Raw genomic sequence first — 23,292 nt, forward strand, 5'->3', positions numbered from 1 at the left:
GTAACAATTGTGTAACTAGCATCACAAGATTGTTACTTGCTTAGCTAAAGGAACTCTGGGGTTCAGTTCCTGAACCCATTATGTGCCTCTGTAAACCTTTCCACCACCGCCCATGGGATGGGTATGGGGGGAGTGGAGGTGCCATAGGCACAATCAGAGAACACTGAACATCAGAGGTCCAAGGCTGTTCAACACCCTCCCAGCAAGCATTAGAAATATTGCCGAAATAGAGATAGATTTCTTCAAGAACTAATTAGATAAGTTCTTGCAAGATGTGCCGGACCAACCAGGCTGTAGTGGATATGTGGGCCTGCTCCAAGTAACAGCCTGTTGGACCAAGCTATCACACGTTACAGGCCGGGCTCGAGGAGTAGAAGAACTCTTGAGACCTTCTTCAGGTAAGATCCAGATATACTCGATGTTAAAGGGCACGTTGAGGGTGACAAGTACTTGTTTGAAATAAATTCTGGCACTGTGCCATGTGAAGCAGTGAAGGAGGCACTGTTCAAGTGCCACTGGAACACGACAGTGGACTCAAAGGTGGTAGGGATGGTGGTGGTGTGGTGAGTGGTGGTGGCGCGGTGGTTGTGATGGTGGTGGTGTGGTGAGTGGTGGTGGCGCGGTGGTTGTGATGGTGGTGGTGTGGTGAGTGGTGGTGGCGCGGTGGTTGTGATGGTGGTAGGGTCGGTGAAGGTGGTCGTAAGTGGTCAGTAATTGTGGTGGTCTTGGAAATTTGTCACCGCGGCTGATGCAATCCTCTGCCGCCCCTGTGTTGAGCAGTACTGTACAAGTGGTCACTGTAGGTGGGTGGTCGTGGTGGGTGGTGGTGCAGGTGGGTGTGACTCTAATGGTGGTATTCAGGTGGTGATCCTGCTGGTTGGGTGATGTGAGTGAGTGATCCTGGTGAGTGGATAGGTAGGTGATGTACTCACCAAATTTTACTCACCTAGTTGAGCTCTGGCTCTTTGGTCCCGCCTCTCAACCGTCAATCAACTGGTGTACAGATTCCTGAGCCTATGGGGGTTCATATCTACATTTGAAACTGTGTATGGAGTCAGCCTCCAGCACATCACTGCCTAATGCATTCCATTTATTAATTACTCTGACACTGAAAACATTTGTTCTAGCGTCCCTGTGGCTCATTTGGGTACTCAGTTTCTACCTGTGTCCCCTAGTTCGCGTACCACCCGTGTTAAACAGTTTATCTACCCTGTAAGTTCCTCGGAGAATTTTATAGGTGGTGATCATGTCTCTCCTAACTCCTCTGTCTTCCAATGTCGTGGGGTTTAGTTTCAGTAATCTTTCTTCCGAGCTCTTACTTGTCAATGATTCCTTACACAAGGTTCTGAATGTTTCCTTACACAAGTTTCTGAAAAAAGTGTGAAAAAAATCTATTGATCGACAGTCCAGAGGCGGACCGAAAGAGCCAGAGCTCAACTTCCGCAAAACACAACTAGGTGAATAGAACTATGTGAATACACCCCCACCCACCCACCCACCCACACACACACACCTAGGAAGCAGCCCGTGGCAGCTGTCTAACTCCCAGGTATCTATATTTACTGCTAGGTGAACAGGTTCATCAGGGTGAAAGAAACCCTGTCCATTTGTATCTGCCTCTGCCGGAGATCGAACCCGGGCCCTTAGGACTACGACCCAAGAGCGCTGTCCACTGTGTGCGTGCATGTGCGCGCGTGTGTGTGTGCGCGTGTGTGAGCAAGTATAACGTGCCGAGAGACACTCTTTTTATAGACCTGACTACCTCGTCCAGACACCTGACACTCACACTGCCCACCACCACCACACACTTCACACTGCCCACCACCACCACACACTTCACACTGCCCACCACCACACTTCACGCCCACACCTGACAACACCTCAGTGTGTGGCCAGTGTGGTATATGGGGCGATTGTGAACAATTACAATAATTATACACAATCATAAGTAAACACAATCACAATAATTTGCTGTTGTTACTGTACTGTCCACCCACATTTTGACGTGTAATTCCCCTGTCTGTGTCAGAAAGTTGATGTCGACCATAGCGGGTTGCCAGACGTATGGGACGACCGATTTCTGTTCCTGGGTCCTCGAGTAGGTTAGGATCGGGTAATTTAGTACAACGGTTTAGCGACGTAGTGAACACTCTGGAGATCGTGGCTGGTTGACGATCAGTCTCCCACGCTACCCAGTCATCAATCAGTGTGAGGAGTTGTGATATTTGATCGTTTGTTATATGATTACAAGCGTTTAGATTGATCGCTAAATGGCTCAATTTGTGGCCCAGTCTAAGATGTGATGCTCTTTATTTTACTCACCTAGATGTGCTTGCTAGGGGTTGAGCTCTGGCTCTTTGGTCCCGCCTCTCAACTGTCTATCTGCTGGTGTACAGGTTTCTGAGGCTACTGGGCTCTATCATATCGACGTTGGGAATTGTGTAAGGGGCCCTGTCTGTGTCCTCAAACTTTGTATATTATCCCTATATAAATCAAACTGCTAGAGATACTTGTAGCCACTCCGGAACAAGAGTGACGGGGGTGGGGGGGGGCCGGAACAAAAGTGGGGGGGGTGGAAGTTTTAGCCAAGAACACACAGGGTGATTCGGGTGGTGACGTCACCAGGCATGCTAGCGTAGGAAGTGTGAGGGGGGGGGGTCACTGTTATGGTCCGTTGGGGGGGGGGGGGAAGAGACGTGGGTGCTAGGACGGAGGTGGTTTGGCGCGTTCATATACGAGGGGAAGGAATGGAAGGGGGGGTGAGGGATTGATATGCGAGGGGTAGAGGAAGGGGAGTATATCCGTAGCAAGAGCCGGTTATACACACTCCCCTCCAGCAGGATGTTTGGACGTCTCGTCACCAGAGGGCTCGGGATTCCTAGCGTACCTTGTCCTTATTAGGTGTCCCAGTAGGTCGTGTTGTTGGTGTCACACTGACCCGTCATACTGCAAGGTCACCATAGCGTCACCTGACCCCTTATTGTCACACTGGGCCGTATATAGTACTGCTGTTTAACAAGTGACAGGATGAACAACCCAGCGGGTTTTCTTCCTATTGGGGAGTGTTGTACATGCTGCTATGGCGGTGTGTCCTCTCACAAGATTTAAAGTACTGCTGTTTGTATGACGTATTGACTCTTATGTGTGAGTGTATATGTTGTATAAGCCGTGTATTGGGTCAGCCCGTAATCCTTACGGGCTATTCATGCCCATGCCACCTCTTGGGTGCCTTAATCTACATCAATCAGTCCGTCATGTCGTGGCTGTGTCGCTCAAGCCACAGTTGTGTCGTTCTGGTGTCGTGTTAAATATAATACTTTATATACATTGTTAAACGAAAAAATTAACTGACACGTGTGAATGTTGTACTGGGAGAAATATGAGGTAATTATGAGAGAACATGTGAGGTGGTTATGAGGAGAAAACGCAAAACACGACTACATAGCATTTAGAAGGGATATGAGGGCCAGGGGCTGGGATATGAGGACCAGGAGCTGGGATATGAGGACCAGGAGCTGGGATATGAGGACCAGGAGCTGGGATATGAGGACCAGGAGGTGGGATATGAGGACCAGGAGGTGGGATATGAGGACCAGGAGGTGGGATATGAGGACCAGGAGGTGGGATATGAGGACCAGGAGCTGGGATATGAGGACCAGGAGCTGGGATATGAGGACCAGGAGCTGGGATATGAGGACCAGGAGCTGGGATATGAGGACCAGGAGCTGGGATATGAGGACCAGGAGCTGGGATATGAGGACCAGGAGCTGGGATATGAGGACCAGGAGGTGGGATATGAGGACTTACCCACTAGTTTTACACACAGGTGGGTACAAGAGTAGATGACTTCTGACCCTGTTAGCAGGCTGTGAGCCCTCCCTTCCCATAGCTCATAGTACGAGTGCCAGGTGTGTAGTGGTGTCAGGTGTGTAGTGGTGTCAGGTGTGTGGGGAGACGTGGTGGGGGAAGGTCGTCCTCTTCATCAGCCGGAAGCTGTTATCATGCTTGCCAAGGGGAGCAAAAACAAACAAACACACAAGGCGAACAGTGAAGAGTGGGAGGTTCGTCAGTGTGTGTGGGGGGGTCAGTGTGTGTGGGGGGGAGGGGGCGGGGGAGGGGGGGTTCACCCACGCCCACACACTCATGGACACACCCACCTATGGGTGGATATCATTCCTAGCTTACCACCTTTTGGGGGGTCCAGTGTTGGCACCCCCCCTTGTGTGTGGGGGGGTCCAGTGTTGGCACCCCCCTTGTGTGTGGGGGGGGTCTAGTGTTGGCACCCCCCTTGTGTGTGGGGGGGTCTAGTGTTGGCACCCCCCCTTGTGTGTGGGGGGGGGTCCAGTGTTGGCACCCCCCCCCTTGTGTGTGGGGGGGTCCAGTGTTGGCACCCCCCCTTGTGTGTGGGGGGGGGTCCAGTGTTGGCACCCCCCCTTGTGTGGGGGGGTCCAGTGTTGGCACCCCCCCTTGTGTGGGGGGGGTCCAGTGTTGGCACCCCCCCTTGTGTGGGGGGGGGTCCAGTGTTGGCACCCCCCCTTGTGTGGGGGGGGGTCTAGTGTTGGCACCATCGGGGATTGAATTCAGAGCAGCAAGAAGCCCCATCATACCGACCAATCAAAGTGGATGAAACCCTTTCAAGAACGGTTGTGTTGAGTTTGACAGATCTGAGTTTGACAAACTCAGATCTTCTGAATTTGACAGACGATTCTCCCGAATAAAATTCTAAATGCATTCCAGGGTGGTTGAGTACAGGTGTAGCACACATTCCTGGGAAGTTGTGGGCAGGTGTGGCACACATTCCTGGGAAGTTATGGACAGGTGTGGAAGACATGAGGCATTCAAAGTCGTGCCAGAGAGGCTGTGAGTGATAACATCCTCACTGTTCTTCTTGTACCTAACATTTACCTCTCGGCTAAATCTGTCAGTCGTGGATGCCTTGAGGGAGGAGGATAGGGGGCTCAGGTCAGTGGGGGGGATTGTTTTGATTTAGGAAATAGAGAACAGGGCGATTACTAAACGAGCAATTCAGAATATTTCTTGTACAGTTCTTTAAGGTTATAAATACTGTTCGTGACGTCACAGTTGAAGCACACTAGACAAGTGCTTGAGTGACCAGCATTGCTAACTCGATGGTCTGACTCACGAGGTGTACAAGCATATATTTTTGTGGTACGTATCACAGACCCGGTATGTTGCAACATAGTGTATGTGTGTGATTCTAGACGTTGGTATGTTGGGCGGGGGGAGGGGGGGTAGACACGGGCTAATGGCACGCTGGGGGGGGGGGGGGGGTAAACAAATAATGGTAGCGTTCGTAGCAGGAAATGCGGATGCGTAGGATGGGGTAGCGCTAGGCTATGCAGGAACTGAGGGGATATAACCATGTGTTCTCCCGCCCCAGGCTCAGTGCCCTGCGAGCTCTGGTGGCGGTGGGAGTTCGCTGCTCTTCGCTGCCGGTTGCCATCACTGTAGTTGTCTTCCTATTTGTGCTATAAGATTTTTTTCGAGAACATTATGCAGTGTCAAGTATAAAGAAGCATGTTGATAAGATGGGTTGCTTTCTGGCCCATAGCTAACTAGATTTCGGGCTTTCGGTAGAGGATTATAAATTTTGGACATAATGCCCTCATTTTTTTTTAAATAATATTTAACTGTAATGTTTAATGAACGTTTGATCAGGCGAATATTATAACAAAATATTGATAAATACGGTACTTTGGTTTGTGGAGAGGCTGGTGTTGACGCCCTCCCTAGTGAGTGATATTCTTTGTACTTTAAAAGTACGGTCCGTAGACCTACTTTGTTGTTGGCGTCTCCCCTCGCGGCGCCACGACCTGTCGTCCCCTCACGGTGCTACGACCTGTCGTCCCCTCGCGGCGCTACGATCTGCCGTCCCTCACGGCGCCACGACCTGTCGTCCCTAGCGACGTGTAACTGACAGTCGTCCACAAGTAACTGTAAGCCTAACATTATACCTTAAAAACGAGCCTTATATTTGATGGTGTTGATCAAAGCTTATGGTTTAATTTATGTTAAGCGTTGGTTAGACATGTTTAGCGTTGGTTAGACATGTGAATGAGTTTATGTAAAAATAAATAGCTTCCTCGACAGTCAATAGGCCTTCAGCAGTGTAATTATGCTCTTGATGTGTCTGCTGGCTAGGCCTGTACCATTGCTGCGAGGTGGTGTCTCACAGCATGGTTCGGTTCCCCTTGCCGAGCACTGTAAATCTATTGGGTACGAAATTTCCTGTATATTAGTCAGTGGGGAACGGCCAAGTCGTACACAGACGTTTGCACACAGCTCGCGTCTCTAATTGTTAAAGTCGTATACATAATTGGGATAGGTAAGGATGGGGCTGGTTAGGTGTCGGTGTGTGGGGGGGTCTGAGAGGATGCTCCTGGGTGTCTGCCTCCACCACATCACTTCCTAATGCATTTCATTTATTAACTACTGTGATACTGAAATTGTTTCTAGTGTGTGTGGCTCACTTGGGTACTCAGCTTCCACCTGTGTCCCCCTTGTGCGTGTACCTCTCGTGTTAAATAATGTCCTTATCTACCTTGTCAATTCCGCTAAGAATATTGTATGGTGTTATCATGTCTCCTCAGTATGGACTCCATGCTAGAGCCGCATACTCCAGGATTGGTCTCACATATGTGGTGGACAAGGTTCTAAATGATTCCTTATACAAGTTTCTAAAGGCAGTTCTGATGTTAGCCAGCCTTGCATACGCCGCTGATATTCTTATGTTGTGGGCTTCAGGAGACAGGTCTGGCGTGATATCAACTCCCAGATCTTTGTATTTATTTCGTGGAGGACTTCGTCTCCCATTCTGTGCCCTGAGTCTGGCCTTCTGTTCCTCTGTTGGAAGTTTCCTCACCTTACAGGTATTTGGGTTGAATGTGTTACAAAGTTCTTTTGCTCCAAATTTTCTTCTAGTTTTCTTCGCACAATCTTCTCCATGGCCTTGCATGGTATGCAAGTTAGCGACACTGGCCTGTAGTTCAGTCCCTCCTGTCTATCACCCTTCTTGTATATCACGACTTATTTTTTTATTGTATTTAAAAAGCAAAGTATGTACAACAAATAAATATACGCCAAACCCTAGCCGGCTTCCAAATTGTTGCAGTTCTGGTGTTACCAGTGACTTGTTAAACACCATTGAGTGTGGCAGGCACAGTACTTCTGCTCCTTTTAGTATCCATGATGAGATTCCTTCCTTACCTCCCCCACTGGTCATCTCAAACTCCTCCAGTGATGCCTGGTTAGATATTCCCTCTCTTATCTCAGGAACTTCACCTTGATCTAATGTGAAGACCTCCTGGAATTTCTTATCGAGTTCCTCGCACACTTCCTTGTCGTTTGTGGTAAACCTGTCTGCTCCTATCCTCAGTTTCGTTACTTGTTCCTTCACTGTTTTCCTTCTGATGTGGCTGTGTAGCAATTTAGATTGATTCTTTACCTTGAGTTGTGTAATTACCTAAGTGGCCTCCACTAGTGAGGTGTGTGTGTGTGTAATCTAGTTGTGCTTGCGGGGGTTGAGCTTCGGCTCTTTGGTCCCGCTTGTGTGCGTGCGCGCGTGTTTGTAGGACTGGGAGGGGGTCTGAGGAGGTATCCCTGGTGGGTGGGGCTGTGGTGGTGTCCCTGGTGGGTGGGGCTGTGGTGGTGTCCCTGGTGGGTGGGGCTGTGGTGGTGTCCCTGGTGGGTGGGGCTGTGGTGGTGTCCCTGGTGGGTGGGGCTGTGGTGGTGTCCCTGGTGGGTGGGGCTGAGGGCAGCGGCCCCAGCAGGCTGAGGGCTCGCCTGAAGCACCTCACAAGTTAAGTACACAATATTTTGTTGTTGTCAAGAGTTCTCCGTGAATATTATATTACTTCCCTGTTGCTCTTGTCAGACTTTTGTGCAGGCTAGACGCGGTCTAGACACTCCGGGGCAGGTTGTCAGTGTTAGTGGGGCAGATTATACTGCCAGAGGCTGATGGTGCATTCAGTACAATGCGACTTGCAGTGGTAGTTATTGCGTTCGATTCGCTACTGCAGTTCGGCATCATGGCAGGGCGAGACGTTCGGATACGTTTGGACATACCTGATGCCTATGTTCACCTACCAGTTCTAACCAGGCACCTGGGAATTAGGCAACTGTTGCGGGTTTCATCTTGTAGGGTAGAAAATGCCAGTTTCTTTGTAGACAGTAGAGGAGCGTTGGAGTCTTGGAGCTTTGAAGAGAATGACAATGGTGGAAAGCAGTAACACACTAAAGCATTATGTAATAATAAACACAAATTCGTCCTTCACTTATGGCAGAGGAAAGACTACTTGGAAGGAGTCAATTTACACGACATTAAGAGTAGGATATAAATATTTCTTTCAATACGGTGTTGATGTCAGTGACTAAGATAAGGAGTGTAAATTATGTAGTATCCCGCACGCCCACACCTTAGAACATTATGTATTAGAGTGCCAACTTATTGATAACTATAGAAATAAGGAAATAAGTAGTGTACCACATCAAATTGTTTGGATGTGTGATAATGGTATGATTGACAGGATACTTAGGAGCTACAAGGACTTTGCCACAAGAATGTAACACTTAAATGCTGTGTTTACCATTTTAATATTTTTACTATTTTATTATTTTTACTATTTTAATCTGCAATGTAAAACTTGAGACTTGTCGTGTAATTTGTTGTTTTGGACTCACTGGACTTGTGCGCCCCTTGAGGGACTTGAAGTAGAGGAGGGTAGAAATAGCCTAAGCCACTCTATCCTTCTGAGATGTAGTTTATTGTCTCAATAATCCTACTTGAAGGGCGTCTCGCCGGAGCATCACTAGTGAGAGAAAGTGCAAGAAAGTGTTGTGTCTACAATAATAGTTTAATGTGTTTCAACATGTTGTTGTTGTTGTTTAAGATTCGCTAACTGGAACATAAAAGTTCCAAGTAGCACGGGCTATGGTGAGCCCGTAGTTTGTTTGTTTCAACAGTTTTTCTCGTGGAGGGTATGCTAGGGTATACGTGGAGGGTATACCAGGGTATAATAATTTGCTCTTAACCTTGTGACTAACTTTCCCGTGTAACAGTGACAGGAAAAGTATCCAAACTTCGGCTTGCTGTACGTTCACTTAATGCTTGACAGATATAACTGGATACATGTTAACATGGTAAGGTGTCAAGAAGCCTGACACTGTTTTATGAAGGTGTTGTGGCAGTGGCAGCGACGACCGGGCCGCGGGGACGCTAAGCCCCGGAAGCACCTCGAGGTAACCTCAAGGTGGTTCGTCCTAAGCTGAAGTGTTGCACGCCATTGGTGCAACACTTCAGATAACAGGGGCGGAGAGTGCAGGAATTTACCTGTTGTAGATTTCGAGATTTTTTTTACTCTCACAACAACCCGACTTGGTTGTTCGGTGGTGGTTTGATCAGTTAGCCTGTTGATAGAAGCCTCTCGCAGGCTCACTCATCCATCGCAATCTAGGTGGATCCGGCACTTTTTGCAGGAGCTTTTAGAAGGTTGTTCAAAGGGTCGTGAATCCCCTCATAGCTGGGAGAGGAGATATTGTGATTGGTTCGAGCAGCAGTCAGACCATCCTACCAGACTGTGTTCATTGGTATGTGATGATACCATAACCCCCGGCCGGTGTTGCAAGGTAGGTCTATATCCGGCCATTAAACACGTTAGCATAACCGTACTTCCGGTTAGTAAAACCATCAACAAGTTGAAGTGATCCTCTCCGTGCTCTCTCAACTTTGAACTTGAAAAAGAGGTTTGTGTGCTTGTGAGATCAATTGAACTCTGGCGCATGTGTGATAGAGCTAATACCAGCCTGAAGTGCCCCACGAAGTAAATTAATGTTGCAATAGTCGCTCTCTTGACACCCTCTCTTGACACCCTCTCTTGACACCCTCTCTTGACACCCTCTCTTCACCTCTTTTGTTTTCTTGGGGCTCCGGTTAAAAACGGCGATCGTAATCAGTTTTCTATGGTATGCACGAGACAGTCGCTTGTTTCGTAGACAAAAGTCATTTAGTTTGTTTTCTGTGGAAGACTATAATTTTTTTTAGGGCGTGAGACAGGATTACAGACACAACCGGACTCATCAGGTAGAGGATTAAGAACACGAGCCAGGAGAAACCCGTTCCCCCTTGCTCCCTGTTCCCCCTTGCTCCCTGTTCCCCCTTGCTCCCTGTTCCCCCTTGCTCCCTGTCCCCCAGCTCGTGTCCCCCAGCTCGTGTCCCCCAGCTCGTGTCCCCCAGCTCGTGTCCCCCAGCTCGTGTCCCCCAGCTCGTGAACCCAAGCTCGCGTCCCCCAGCTCGTGAACCCAAGCTCGCGTCCCCCAGCTCGTGTTCCCCAGCTCCCGTCTCCATCCTTGCTAAATGTATATCTTCCTGGACGTCAAATGGATGAAGTGTGTGACATAACCTCTCAGGCGCAGACGGGTGATAGAGGCTGGTTGAGGTCGTCGGAGGGTCCACACAGGACCTGTGGGGACTCCTCAAGTAGTTTTGTGCCCAGTTACCACACCTCTACAGCTTTCCTTAATCATGGCGACTTAGTCAGTATTTATTAAAGAGTTTACGAGGCCGGAGACGCGGCGAGGGGGTCTTTCTCGGCCCAAGATATTATCGTTAAAGACAACCTCGTACAGGTTAAGAGCTCGTAAACTGTTTAATGAATACAAACTAAGCTGCCATGATTGAGGGAAGATGTAGAGGTTTCGTAAGTGGAGGCTTAAATGTGTGGTGATTTATAAATCATTTTGCCATCTAATGCACTGTATTACGGACCCCCCCGCTTGTAAAGACCGTACAGTGTCGACCGTGTGCGTACATTCGTTCGAAATTCTCTGGTTTCCGAACAGACCACCCGGGTCGCAGTGGCACATTCTGGTGCGGTTGGGCCAAGTGATCGGCAGCCCGTGACGAGGCCTCTTAGAGGACCGTGTTTCAGAAATATTGGTGGCGCCACTGGTCTCTTCCCCCCCCTCCCCCCATGGTAAAAACGTTGTGTGGTTAAATGTGGCCAGCATGGGAGTGGGGGAAGGTATGGGAGGGACGTGGGAGGGGGGAGATCCCACTGAAGTTTCCCCCCACCTTCAGTTGGGGAACCCACTGAAGGATCAGGAACGTTTAGGCTGAGTGATACATCTTTGATCAAACACTGACTCGTACTGTGTTTCCCGTTTCTAAACTCTTCCCTTCCTCTGGGCCTCTCCATCCTCTTTACCCCCCTCCCCCAAAAAAAAATCTTCCTGGACCCATAATGATCCCATTCCTCTCCCATGATAACGTCCTCCACTCCCACGGTAACAGCCAAGGACTCCCCCACTCCCATGTTAACGGCCACTCTCCCGTCTCCGACAACGGGAAGTGAATTAGAGTAAATCCCAGTGGAGTAATGGACCCGCTTCTCCCGTTCCTTCGTCGCCCCCTCCCTTGTCTCCTCTTCCCTTTCCCTCTCTTATCTCTTTCCCGCCTTTTTCTGTCCGTTTTGTTGCCGCGCCCCCAGGCGGACTGCCCGCCTTGTTGACACGGTGTGTGGGTGTTGGTAGCTAAGGTAAGCTGGCTCTCTCTCTCTCTCGTCAGGATTTGTCTAGATGAATACTGTTCAGCGTCTTATTTATCACTACACATTATCTCCCGTCCCAGCTGCCCCCCCCCCCATCCCTTTTTCCATAAGCCCTTTTCCTTCCAGCTCCTTTCTCGTCTTTCCACCCATCTTCCCACACCAACATTCCTTCCCTCTGGCTAACCCACCACCTTTGTTCTTCTACTCTTCCACAATATTTCTCACCACTGGCTTTCCGTCGACATTTGTGGCACCAAGCTGGGAGCAGGTGTGTGGCACCAAGCTGGGAGCAGGTGTGTGGCACCAAGCCGGGAGCAGCTTTTATGGGAGAATGAGCAGTGTTGGAGCAATAGGAGGTGGGGGGGGGGGGGTGGTGAGTGTAGGGGGAGGGAGGGGTGAGTAGTGAGCTCGGGCTCCGGCTAAGTATATTTGCAACTGGGGGTTGGGACCCCAGCCACAGTACCGGGGGGTCGGGACCCCAGCCACAGTACCGGGGGGTCGGGACCCCAGCCACAGTACCGGGGGGTCGGGACCCCAGCCACAGTACCGGGGGGTCGGGACCCCAGCCACAGTACCGGGGGGTCGGGACCCCAGCCACAGTACCGGGGGGTCGGGACCCCAGCCACAGTACCGGGGGGTCGGGACCCCAGCCACAGTACCGGGGGGTCGGGACCCCAGCCACAGTACCGGGGGGTCGGGACCCCAGCCACAGTACCGGGGGGTCGGGACCCCAGCCACAGTACCGGGGGGTCGGGACCCCAGCCACAGTACCGGGATCAGTTAGATCATCACACAGCCAAATGATAACACCCGCCTGGGGGTGTCTGTGTGGGGCGGGTGTCTGTGGCCTCCCCACACTTGGGGTCTGTGAGCCCTGCCGACCTTAGAGATGGCACTGTGGCCCCCACCAGCTTGGTGGTGCCAAGGTGTGTGTGTGTGGCGGGGGGGGAGGGGGGGCACAACTGTTACCGTTCTCAGACTCGCTTTTTATCCCGGCAAATGTTGCAATTGATGGGTGGAGTGTGGGGGTGAAGGGTACGCACGCACGCACGCACGCACGCACACACGCACACGCACACGCACACGCACACACACACACACGGCCTCGCTGCTGAGTTGACAGCGGCCGGGGGTCGTAGTCCTAAGGGCCCGGGTTCGATTCCCAGCCGAGCCAAAAACAAATAGGCACACACTCACCTTATGCACCTGTTCACCAAACAGTAGATACCCGGGAATTAGACAACTCATTCGGATTGTTTCCTGACGAAGAGAGATAAATATATGTAGAAGATATAACAGAAGACAAAATAGTTCAGCTAGAAAGGCGGGGTCCAAGAGCTAATAGCTCGATCCTGCAAGCACAAATAATACATACACATGCGGGCCAGCCACAGGGAGGGAGGGGGGAACCTACATACCTGTGACGTCATGAATCACTCCACCACGAGTGACGTCACGAATTCCCTTCCGACTTCGGAAACGTCATGAATGAACCTGGAGTGAGTGACGTCACGGCAGCCACACACACTGTTGCCAGGTCGGGACTTTATGCGCGCCAAGTTCACCGTGCCCTCAAGGGCGCCATGTTTATTATGAGCTTGTGTGTGTGTAGTGGGCACTACTCGGCTACGTGGAGGGAGACGCGCTATTTAAGCATATCACATAAAAATATACAATATTTAAGGCGGTAACCGGCATTGCCCGGGTCTATGTACTCACCTATTCACCTATTTGTGCTTGCAGGATCGAGCATTGACTCTTGGATCCCGCCTTTCCAGCTCCCCTGGAAAGGCGGCCTCCCCTGTGTGCGTCTCCCCTCTCACTCTCTCTACCTTGATATCTATTTCGCTATCTCCCTCTTCGTCCTTCCCCCCCCCCCCTTACCCCTTGTTTTCCCCTCAAGAAGCACGGAGACGAAGGTGAGTCTCGGATGCCTTGCTTTCTCTTCCCTTATAATTTTCTTCCTAGTAACAGCTCACGTTAATCAGATGTCCTGACTGATTGAAAGGCTCCACGAAAATGCCTGCGGGGGGGGGGGGTGTTTATAACTGTTAATATTTCTTAAAGTATTTTAACTTAGGCCTACTCCGACCAGCCTATGTCCGTCCCGTACCTCAGACCATTCACCCTGAAATTTGGGTTATCCTCCAGCGTCTGGTTTCCAGCTGAGGACAGACAAACATTCATGGTATTGATTTAAGATGTGAATTTTGACGACTTGTGTCGACTTAAGATTGTGTAAGAACGGTCCATAGTTGGTTGTGTTGGTGAGTGGTCACAACTGATGACCTCTTGACCGCAGGCGACCCACAACAGTTTCCTATCTCCTGAGGTTCCTAATCACTTGACATCTAAGAGCCCAATTACTACTGACAGCACTAAGAAGCTCGTTGTAGAACAGAGCGTGCTGTAACGGGTCTATTTTTGTAATGTGATTTAGTGAGTTGTTCTTGCGAGCGTCAACAATGCATGATCAACACAACTGTTGATGCATGACCAAAGGTCAGCTAGAGGGCAGTGCTTGGTCATTTGAGCTGGTCAGGGTACAGTGTTCTTAACTGTTCTTTATAAACGCCAAATTGCACATTCGCTATTTGGAACAAAAAGCCCCAAGCAGCACGGGCTATGGCGAGCCCGTAGTTTACAGCAGTATTATACTTTATTGATGGTAAACTTTGAATAGGTAAACTCGTCACATGGAAGGTATACCAGGACAGAATAGGAGCCGGGATAAGGGGGGTTCAGGGGGAAGTAAGTCCCCCCCCCCCTATCTCTTGGGCCATCGGGGATAGATCTTAGACCCTGCCAGAAGCCACGCCAGCTGTGGCGAGCAGACCAAGTGGCTCTGCTCCGTCTTGTTATATCAGTCGCTCTGCCACACACACCTACACTAACAACCTTGTTGAGAACATTGTATAACAACACCCTGATAAGGGGGGTGTAGGTTCAGCCCAAAATTGGGTTTAATAATACACTTACACGTGTATGGGGTCTTTCCTTCATTATCACCATCATTGTCATTTATCATTATCATCATTATCATCATCATCACAGATCATCCTGCTGTTTAGAGAGTACTATTTCTACGTGGACCATTGTACATATATTGATGTAATGGGTAATTAGAAAGTCCAATTTTGTACTGTTGAATTTGGACAAAGGGGAAAGGTTTTGTATTTGTTACTAATAAAACCTAACCACCCTAAGCCTAATACGTTATGAGGCCTAATATAGTACATGTATGTGCTATACTAGGCCTAGGAATATTTAATTTGGGGTTTTAGCTTTATTTTCCGGGACTGTGTAAAGTGAGTAGTACAAGATATTATCTAATTGTCCATTACGTGGATATATGTACGTTGGTACATATACTTAGAGAAGTACTGTTTCAACATGAGGATAAGCTTTATTATTATTTTTTACATAAATCATATTAACGTGATGAATCAATGAGAGAATTAGGAGCTATGACGAGGATTTGAACCTGCAGGCTGGTGCCATTCAACCACCACCTGTATCATCTTCCACCTCCCACGTCTCCTCTACTGCTGTTACCAACACAAGGGGGGGGGGAGGGGGGGCTGCAACACCCCCACCAGCCTCGCCAGTGGTGGGGGTGTTGCAAGCTGACCATTAACTAGGTGCACAGATTAACGTCATGTCTAACACTGTTGTGATTTAAGGGGCACTTTATCAATGGTGTGTGACAGATTATCGTGTAGTTACCGGACTGTGCACACTAATGGTATGTGAGCCGTGCCTCTGGTGGCGTGCCTCTGGTGGCGTGCCTCTGGTGGCGTGCCTCTGGGGGCGTGCCTCTGGGGGCGTGTCTCTGGGGGCGTGTCTGGGGGGGGGGCGTGCAGGCGCAGAATTAACGCATAAATTTAAGAAATTCGGACACTGAAAGGCGCGCGTTAGTGTCGTCTGGAGTTTGTTTGGGGAAATGCCGGCTGTCCTCGTCGTCCGAGGCGACATCTGGTGGGGGACTCCAGCACCACGTGAGTGTGTCTGTGACGTCTCGTGGAGTGTCTCATGGCTCTGGTGTCTCCTGGTAAGTCTCCCGGCCCTGGGGAGTGTCCTGCCCCATGGGGAGGTCCCTGGGGTCCCTGGGGACCGCGTCACCGTGGAGCCGTACATAGCACTTCATGCTGACGGTCTTGTTCAGTGAGAGAGCGGAAGTGTTCCAGCCATTGTCCCCCCCCCCCTCCCACTGTTGTACCCCCCCTCACCCCCACTGTTGTACCCCCCCCCCTCACCCCCCACTGTTGTGTACCCCTTAGTCCACCTCTAATGCCATTCCTAAATCTTTTTCTGGTGCGTTTTTTCTTTGAATGTTGTAATGTCAGTGTTGTCGCCTTTCCCCTGTATTCATTTTCATTGTCTTACACTTGTTGGGATTGATCTCTAGCAGCCACCTGCCTGTTAACTTTTGGTCTTCATGTCACAGCCTCGTCTTCTACAAGTCTCACCCCAACTAATTATCTGTGCATCTTCTGCAAACATTAACTTAGTTATCCAGCGCCCTTCCAATAGCTCTCTGCCGTTTCTGACCTTTCCGCCCCGACTATGGCCATATGTTTCGCATCTGACAGGTACTCCCCTACTAGCATGTTTTTCCCCAGGTTGTGGAGCGTGGTTGTGTTGTGGCTGTTGTTGTCATGCGTGACTGTGTTGAGTGTTCCCTGTTGCTCTCTGCTCACTCTTTTTTCCCTCCTGTTTTTTCTTGACTTGCTTTGTGTGTCTCGTTCCTACCGCTCTCTCTCTCTCTCTCTCTCTCTCTCTCTCTCTCTCTCTGCCCTAGACCTTTACTCTCTCTCCCCCTCCCTTCTCCTACAGCCTCCCTATTCAACCATCTCTCCACCTCCCTCCCCGCTTTCCTAGTCCCGCCTCCCCATCTTTCTTTCCCCACTCCCGGCCCCTCCCCCCCCCCCTCACTCCCGGCAACACCGGACCCCAGGCTTTCACCTTGGGGGTGGGGGAGGGGGTCTGCTTGCCCTCGGAGGCACTACGGGTCACTTCTTGTGTTTCTCTTTGTCTCCGTGTGTTTGCCTGCCTGCCTGCCTGCCTGCCTGCCTGCCTGCCTGCCTGCCTGCCTGCCTGCCTGCCTGCCGACAGATTCACTCCCTGCCTGCCAGCCGACGACTATGGCGGGAGAAGCTCCGTGAGGTATTTCCCCCGGGCTCTAAGACCACCAGACACCGACCATATCACCCTTCCTGCAACGCGAAATATTTCCCTGTCTGGAAATTCTTTACGAGTGGCGGAAGTGTGTTGCAACTGTGCCCGCGGCTCGGCACCCCATCCAGTACAGTTTTATCCCGCTAGTTTCCAAGTCTCGTTTTCTAAGAGTTTCACTGATTTTCTAAGAGTCTTTCGTGTATTGCTTAGTTTTAGTCAATATTTTGGCCGTTTGGTGTCTTCTGCTCTGTATATGACGCCTCCTAACAGGTTTTCAAGAGACTTTCAATTATATGTTTATTTTTGACAACTTGGTGAGACTGGGCTCTTGCTCGTGTTTACAAGTCTTCAGTCGTATTATTGTTTCTGTCCCCGAAAGGTTTATTGGGCAGTGTCACTCATCCTGTGAGTGAATATGCCACTCAACCTGAAAGAAACTTTCAGGAAATTATGCATATTGTATGAATTATGACAGCAGGCGGGCTGTACGCCTTGCTGACACGATACCAGCCCCCGGGAGTAAATGGGAGACATTTGACGAACCGCTGGCTTCCTATCCTCGTAAATTCAGGTAAACGTGTGTGTGTGCAAAAGAGAGCAGACTTAGCTTAAGAGAGACATGGGAGGGTGTGCAAGGTTCTTCACATGTATTTCAACATACAGGGATGTCCAGAGATGTGTAGCGTCCCTGTGTACACACTCATCAGATGTTATGTTTACTTGCTGTTCTGTTGGCAGGGTTCACACTTGAGGATGGCGAGTGTGGGAGAGTGAAGGGGGACCAGGTGGTGTGGGAGGGTGAGAGGGGGGGTGGGGGTACCAGGTGGTGTGGGAGGGTGAGAGGGGGGGGGGGTGGAGGCAAGGTGGTGTGAATAAAAGAAGTGTGGCTCATGGGACAGCCAAACGGAGACAGTACAGACCTCCCAGCCTCTCCCTCTCACCCAGATTACAGCATCAACGTCACCGTACCTTCAGATGAGACGCCCCACTCCCACAGCTGCGGTTCAGGGATGGTAAATCTTGCCTCACAGGTTTAACAGAGTTCTATGATCAGGTGATAAAGATTAAACAAGAAAGAGAAGGTTGGGCAGACTGCATTTCTTGGGCTGTCGGAAAGCCTTTGACACAGTACCCCATAAGAAGCTGGTGCATAAGTTGGAGAAACAGGCAAGAGTAATTTGTGGGGTACTTCAGTGGATAAGGGAGTGCCTAAGCAATAGGAAGCAGAGAGTTACTATGAGGGGTGAGACCTCAGATTGGCGTGAAGTCACGAGCGGAGTCCCACAGGGCTCTGTACTCAGGATAGGTCCTCCTCGGACCTATCCTGTTTCTGATATACGTAAATGATCTTCCAAGAGGTATAGACTTATTCATCAATGTTTGCTGCTGATGCCAAAATTATGAGAAGGATTAAGACAGAGGAGGACAGCAAGAGGTTTCAAGAAGACCTGGACAAACTGAAGGAATGGTCCAACAAATGGTTGCTAGAGTTTAACCCGAGCAAGTGTAATGTAATGAAGATAGGTGTAGGGAGCAGGAGACCAGATACAAGGTATCATTTGGGAGACGAAACTCTTCTAGAATCAGAGAGGGAGAGAGACTTGGGGGTTGATATCACGCCAGACCTGTCCCCTGAAGCCCATATCAAGAGGATAACATCAGCGGTATATGTCAGGTTGACCAACATAAGAACGACCTTTAGAAACTTGTGTAAGGAATCATATTTACCATTTCTAAATTTTCGTTTCATCCGTGGATGTCCATCATCTTTACTCCAGAAGCCGTCAACACACCAACCTGGGCCCCTTGCTTCCCTGTGACCGAGTTCCCTCCCTCCCTCCTTCTCTCCCTCCCTCCCTTTACTATACCACTCCTCCCTCCGGGACCATTGACCTCGATATCAACACAAAGCCCGATTGTGGGTTTTGATTTGCGATAACCAGCGCTGAGCGCTGCTGCACCGGCTCCCGCGGAGTCTAAAACTTGGCCAGGGATGAACAGTGTGACGTCATAGTGACATCACACCTTTTATATATATATCTTTGGCTGGGATGGGAGGGGTTGGGTTTATTTAACGATGACGTAAGTGGTGACCATTTTTCTCAGGTCTAGGACCCTACTCGTTAATGCAGCAGGTAGTTGTATAACGTCTATGAAATGATGGAGAATTTCATCTCCATGAAAAGATGTCATGGAGACATGGACTGTCTCCATGACTGTCATGAAGACAGTCACATTTACACAAGACCAAAAGGTAAAGATATTATCATGGTGACGGCACTAGGCCACTCCTGAGCCTCACGAGGAGTCGAACCCGGGGCCATTAACATCTCATTGGTGATATAGTGTTTGATCCCGCATGTCTTTGAACACCCGCTTGTAATGCAGCCTCTTCTCGTTATAGCACGTCACACTTTTGACGTAGAGTTTACCGAAGGCCGCGATGCAGTAGATAATGGTAGCGGCTCGCGGAGTTGACATAATGTCCCGCTTTCTGTTCGTGAGTCCTCTGGCAGGTTAGGTTAGGGACAACATGGTACAAGAGTTTCCTTGACGTTACGGAACGTTCCCGAGAACGGCTTGCGTAACAAGTGGTCTAATGATGTGAGGGATCCTATACGCCATGTACCACTTTTGGGAGAACAAAATTGTTATATTGTGTTCATAGTATGGAACGTATAACATTCTTACTTCAGAACATACTGTTTGTATTTTTTGAGAGGCATAGAAGTTGTATTTAGTTAATAGTTAAGCATCCACCTCTCTCCTCCCCCACACCACCGAGCTGCACACTATCCTGTCTGTCTCTTTCTGTCTGTCTGTCTGTCTGACTGTCTGTCTCCCTCTATCACTTGCGCACAGTACCCCCTCCCCCCCTCCCCCAGCTGGCGCACCTGCGCGAGTCGTCAAGACGGAGCCCGAGGCAACACAAGATGACTGTATTTATGTGCAAATCGCCACTCAGAGAGGCTCCAGTAAAGGAAACACTGCAGCAATTAGTACGCAGAGGGAGTCGGCAGTTAGGACACCCGGCGCTGTAGTCATGACTCAATCATCGTGCTCCAGAATGAAGTCATTATATGGCCGCATTTGACGAGGGGGGTTGTTAAGCTATCATAGCGAGGCCAGGCAACATGGGGCAGAGATGGTATTAAGGACTTAAACGAGTAGGGTTCAAGCAGGGTCCAGTTATGTCACTCTACCTCATCGCTGCTCTTTTGTTTTTAACGATCCTCATCTGTCTTATACTATCCTAACTTACTAGTTGGCTCACAGCCGATTGGTGCAGAGATCAACTCGTGGGCTACGACGAGACATTTGGGCTCGCTTCTAGCTGGGAGGGAGACAACTGTTGTGGGTTGTATTCTGAGGAATGTCAGTTGTTGACCTACGGTGGAGGGGAACTTTATTAAGCCTAACTGGCTCCCTGCCCCAGACAGTGGATCAGAGGAACAATCAGAACACTGAACATTACAGACCCATACCTCTCAAACTTCCCTCCATTGAAGAGAAAATGCAACATACCCGAATGCAAGCCTATAATTTATATTGATAAAACTTGAATGTACTTTTTTTTTTTTACATAAAGTATCATGTTGTATTTATTATTAAATGAAGCATCATGTTTTATGTTAGTGGGGATGCTACATAGCCTTCCTGGCTTGGTGCCTTATTTTGATAATTACTTCTATGCTAGTGGACCCCATAGCCATCCCGTGGGCAGTAGTGGACCCCATAGACATCCCGTGGGCAGTAGTGGACCCCCATAGCCATCCCATGGGCAGTAGTGGACCCATAGCCATCCCGTGGGCAGTCGTGGACTCCCATAGCCATCCCGTGGGCAGTAGTGGACCCCCATAGCCATCCCGTGGGCAGTAGTGGACCCCCATAGCCATCCCGTGGGCAGTAGTGGACCCCCATAGCCATCCCGTGGGAAGTAGTGGACCCCATAGCCATCCCGTGGGCAGTAGTGGACCCCCATAGCCTTCCCGTGGGAAGTAGTGGACCCCATAGCCATCCCGTGGGCAGTAGTGGACCCCATACCCATCCCGTGGGAAGTAGTGGACCCCATAGCCATCCCGTGGGCAGTAGTGGACCCCATACCCATCCCGTGGGCGGTAGTGAAGGTTACAGAGGCATATAATGTTCTCAGGAACTGAACTCCAATATTAATTTAGCTAAGCAAGTAACAGTCTTGATAAGGTAATTGCACAGTTTAATGTTTAATTACAACAGTCTTTTGTTTTTGTTACACAATTGGTTCAAGAAGCGGACCCCAAAAGCCTGGCAAGCCGAGCAGTTTGCATCTGTGGTGAGCCAGTTACATATTTATCAATCATTCGCCCGACATCCACCCAGTGGGCGGTGGTGGAAGGTTTACAATCATGTGCCTCTACCATCTACAGTACATGTACCATCTACAGTACATGTACCATCTACAGTAAGCAAACTTAGGGTATTTGGTTAAGATACTTGGAGCAAACATCAATTTGTCTGACCCTCATACTACTACTACATAGAAAACTGTGTTCGCCCACACTGTAGCTAAACTGAGTTAAACATCATTTTTTTCGGGGACAGGCAGCCGGTGTATATATGTGAGGCTTGTATTGAGGTTCCCCAGGGTGGAACTACTGACCCTCCCGGATGCAACCCTACAACAGCTGTCTAACTCCCGGGTACATATTTACTGCTAGGTGAACAGATGCATTAAGTGACAAGAAACTTGCCCAAACCATTTCTGTCCCGCCCGGGACTCGAACCCGGGATTTCAGATTGAGAGTCGAGAAGTAACCCATCTACTACCGTGCCTGGCAGGACCCTGTACCCAACAAGGAGTTGGGTACAGGCCACCCACCTTCAGTACAGACAGGGAGGAGGTGGGGATCTGTACTGAAGGTAGACAAATTAAGACTCAATATCTTACTGACTCACTGTACTTCTGAAATGCAAAAGACAAAAACTCAGTAAGCAGCTAGAGGATGTATCCGGATGTGCTGTAAACATACTCCGTCGGTTGGGGGATGTTTTGATAGTCCGGATAGCGTGAGGGTGACCGGCCATGCAGCCCCTCTCGTTTGTCAGCCTCTGCCAGCCACGCTGACACTTGCAACACGGATCCGTCAGCCTGTGGGGGATTATAAGAGTGCATTTTGTCTGCCTGTATCAACACTCATATTTCGTCACGATTGTATTCAATCTCTACTAGTCCATTATTTGACAAGATCCATTCTCTAGTTGACAAATTCGTCCCATTATTGATGGTCTAGATGGTTATTATTTGTTGTAATGGGATGAAATGAGTTCGTAGGTGGTATTTGTCGTGGCACTGAGGTGTGGGTGAACTATCAGCGGGGAAGGTTTGATGGATATGGCGCCTCAGACGGCCGCGAGTTGTCGTTGTTTTGCTTGTGGCGAGGACGCGTGTTTGACGCAAGCAAGGTGCTCGCCGGCCCGCTGGCGACATGGACGTGTCTGGTGCCACCGGTGCTCGCCACACACACGCTCTGTTCGCCACACCTTCCCGGACCAGGTAGAAACAAATGGGCAAAGTTTCTTTCACCCTGATGGGCTCTTGTTATCTAGCAGTAAATAGGTACCTGGGTGTTAGACAGCTGTTACGGAGCTGCTTCCTGGGTGTATGTGTGTGGAAAAAAATTGTTAGTTAGTAATAATTGATTGACAGTTGAGAGGCGGGCCGAAAGAGTAAAGCTCAACCCCCGCAAGCACAAATAGGTGAATACACTCACTCTGCTCGCCCGTCAATCTACAGGAATTGTGTGTGTGTGTGTTAAAAAGAAATATATATAATATAAAGAATAAAGGAAAAATAGATGGGTTAGAAAGGCGAGGTCCAAGAGCTAATAGCTCGATTCTACATACACAAATACTAAATACACACACACACACACAGTTTCAAAGCGTTATACAATAAAGAGTTCTGGGAAGACAGGACACCACGAAGGTAGCTCTCATTCTGTAACTACACTTAGGTAATTACACACAAACATTCTGGTGGTAACTAGGCTTAGTTTACATGTGCACAAATTGTGGTGGATGTGACCGGTAGATGCCAGATGTAAGTGGTGATATAGTGTGGATGGTTGCAGAGATGGTAGTGTGGTCAGGTGTGGCTGGGCCTCGGCCTCCATATGATCCGTCAGTGAAGCGAATGTCCCTATTGTGGCGGGATCAAAGTGTTCCGCTTCATCGTCACTGTGAGTTTGTACTCACCTAGTGGTGCTTGCGGGGGTTGATCTTTGGCTCTTTTGTCCCGCCTCTCGACTGCCAATCAACTGATGTACAGATGCTGGAGCCTGTTCGGCTCTATCATATCTTCATTTGAAACTGTGTATGGAGTCTGCCGCCACCACATCACTGCCCAACCAGTGATCGACCCTTTGCTAAAGAATACATTTTGAGAGCTTTGAGACGATCCCAATAGTTTAGGTGTTCTATCGTCTATTTATCGTTTTATTTTTGTCTATATCTCATATGAGAATAAGGAAAAGCAGTGATGCAAGGACTGTGCCCTGTAGTACAGAGCTTT

The 23,292-nt window shown here is 49.5% G+C and overlaps 1 protein-coding gene across 1 annotated transcript in view; it reads left to right on the forward strand.

Annotated features, from left to right (window-relative positions):
* The window catches only part of LOC123757499 (uncharacterized), a 90,272-nt gene that overhangs the window by 54,166 nt on the left and 12,814 nt on the right, over positions 1 to 23,292 (forward strand). The gene's annotated exons all lie outside the window — the stretch shown is intronic.

This window comes from Procambarus clarkii, chromosome 19, assembly GCF_040958095.1.
Source record: "Procambarus clarkii isolate CNS0578487 chromosome 19, FALCON_Pclarkii_2.0, whole genome shotgun sequence".
Lineage (NCBI taxonomy): Eukaryota > Metazoa > Arthropoda > Malacostraca > Decapoda > Cambaridae > Procambarus > Procambarus clarkii.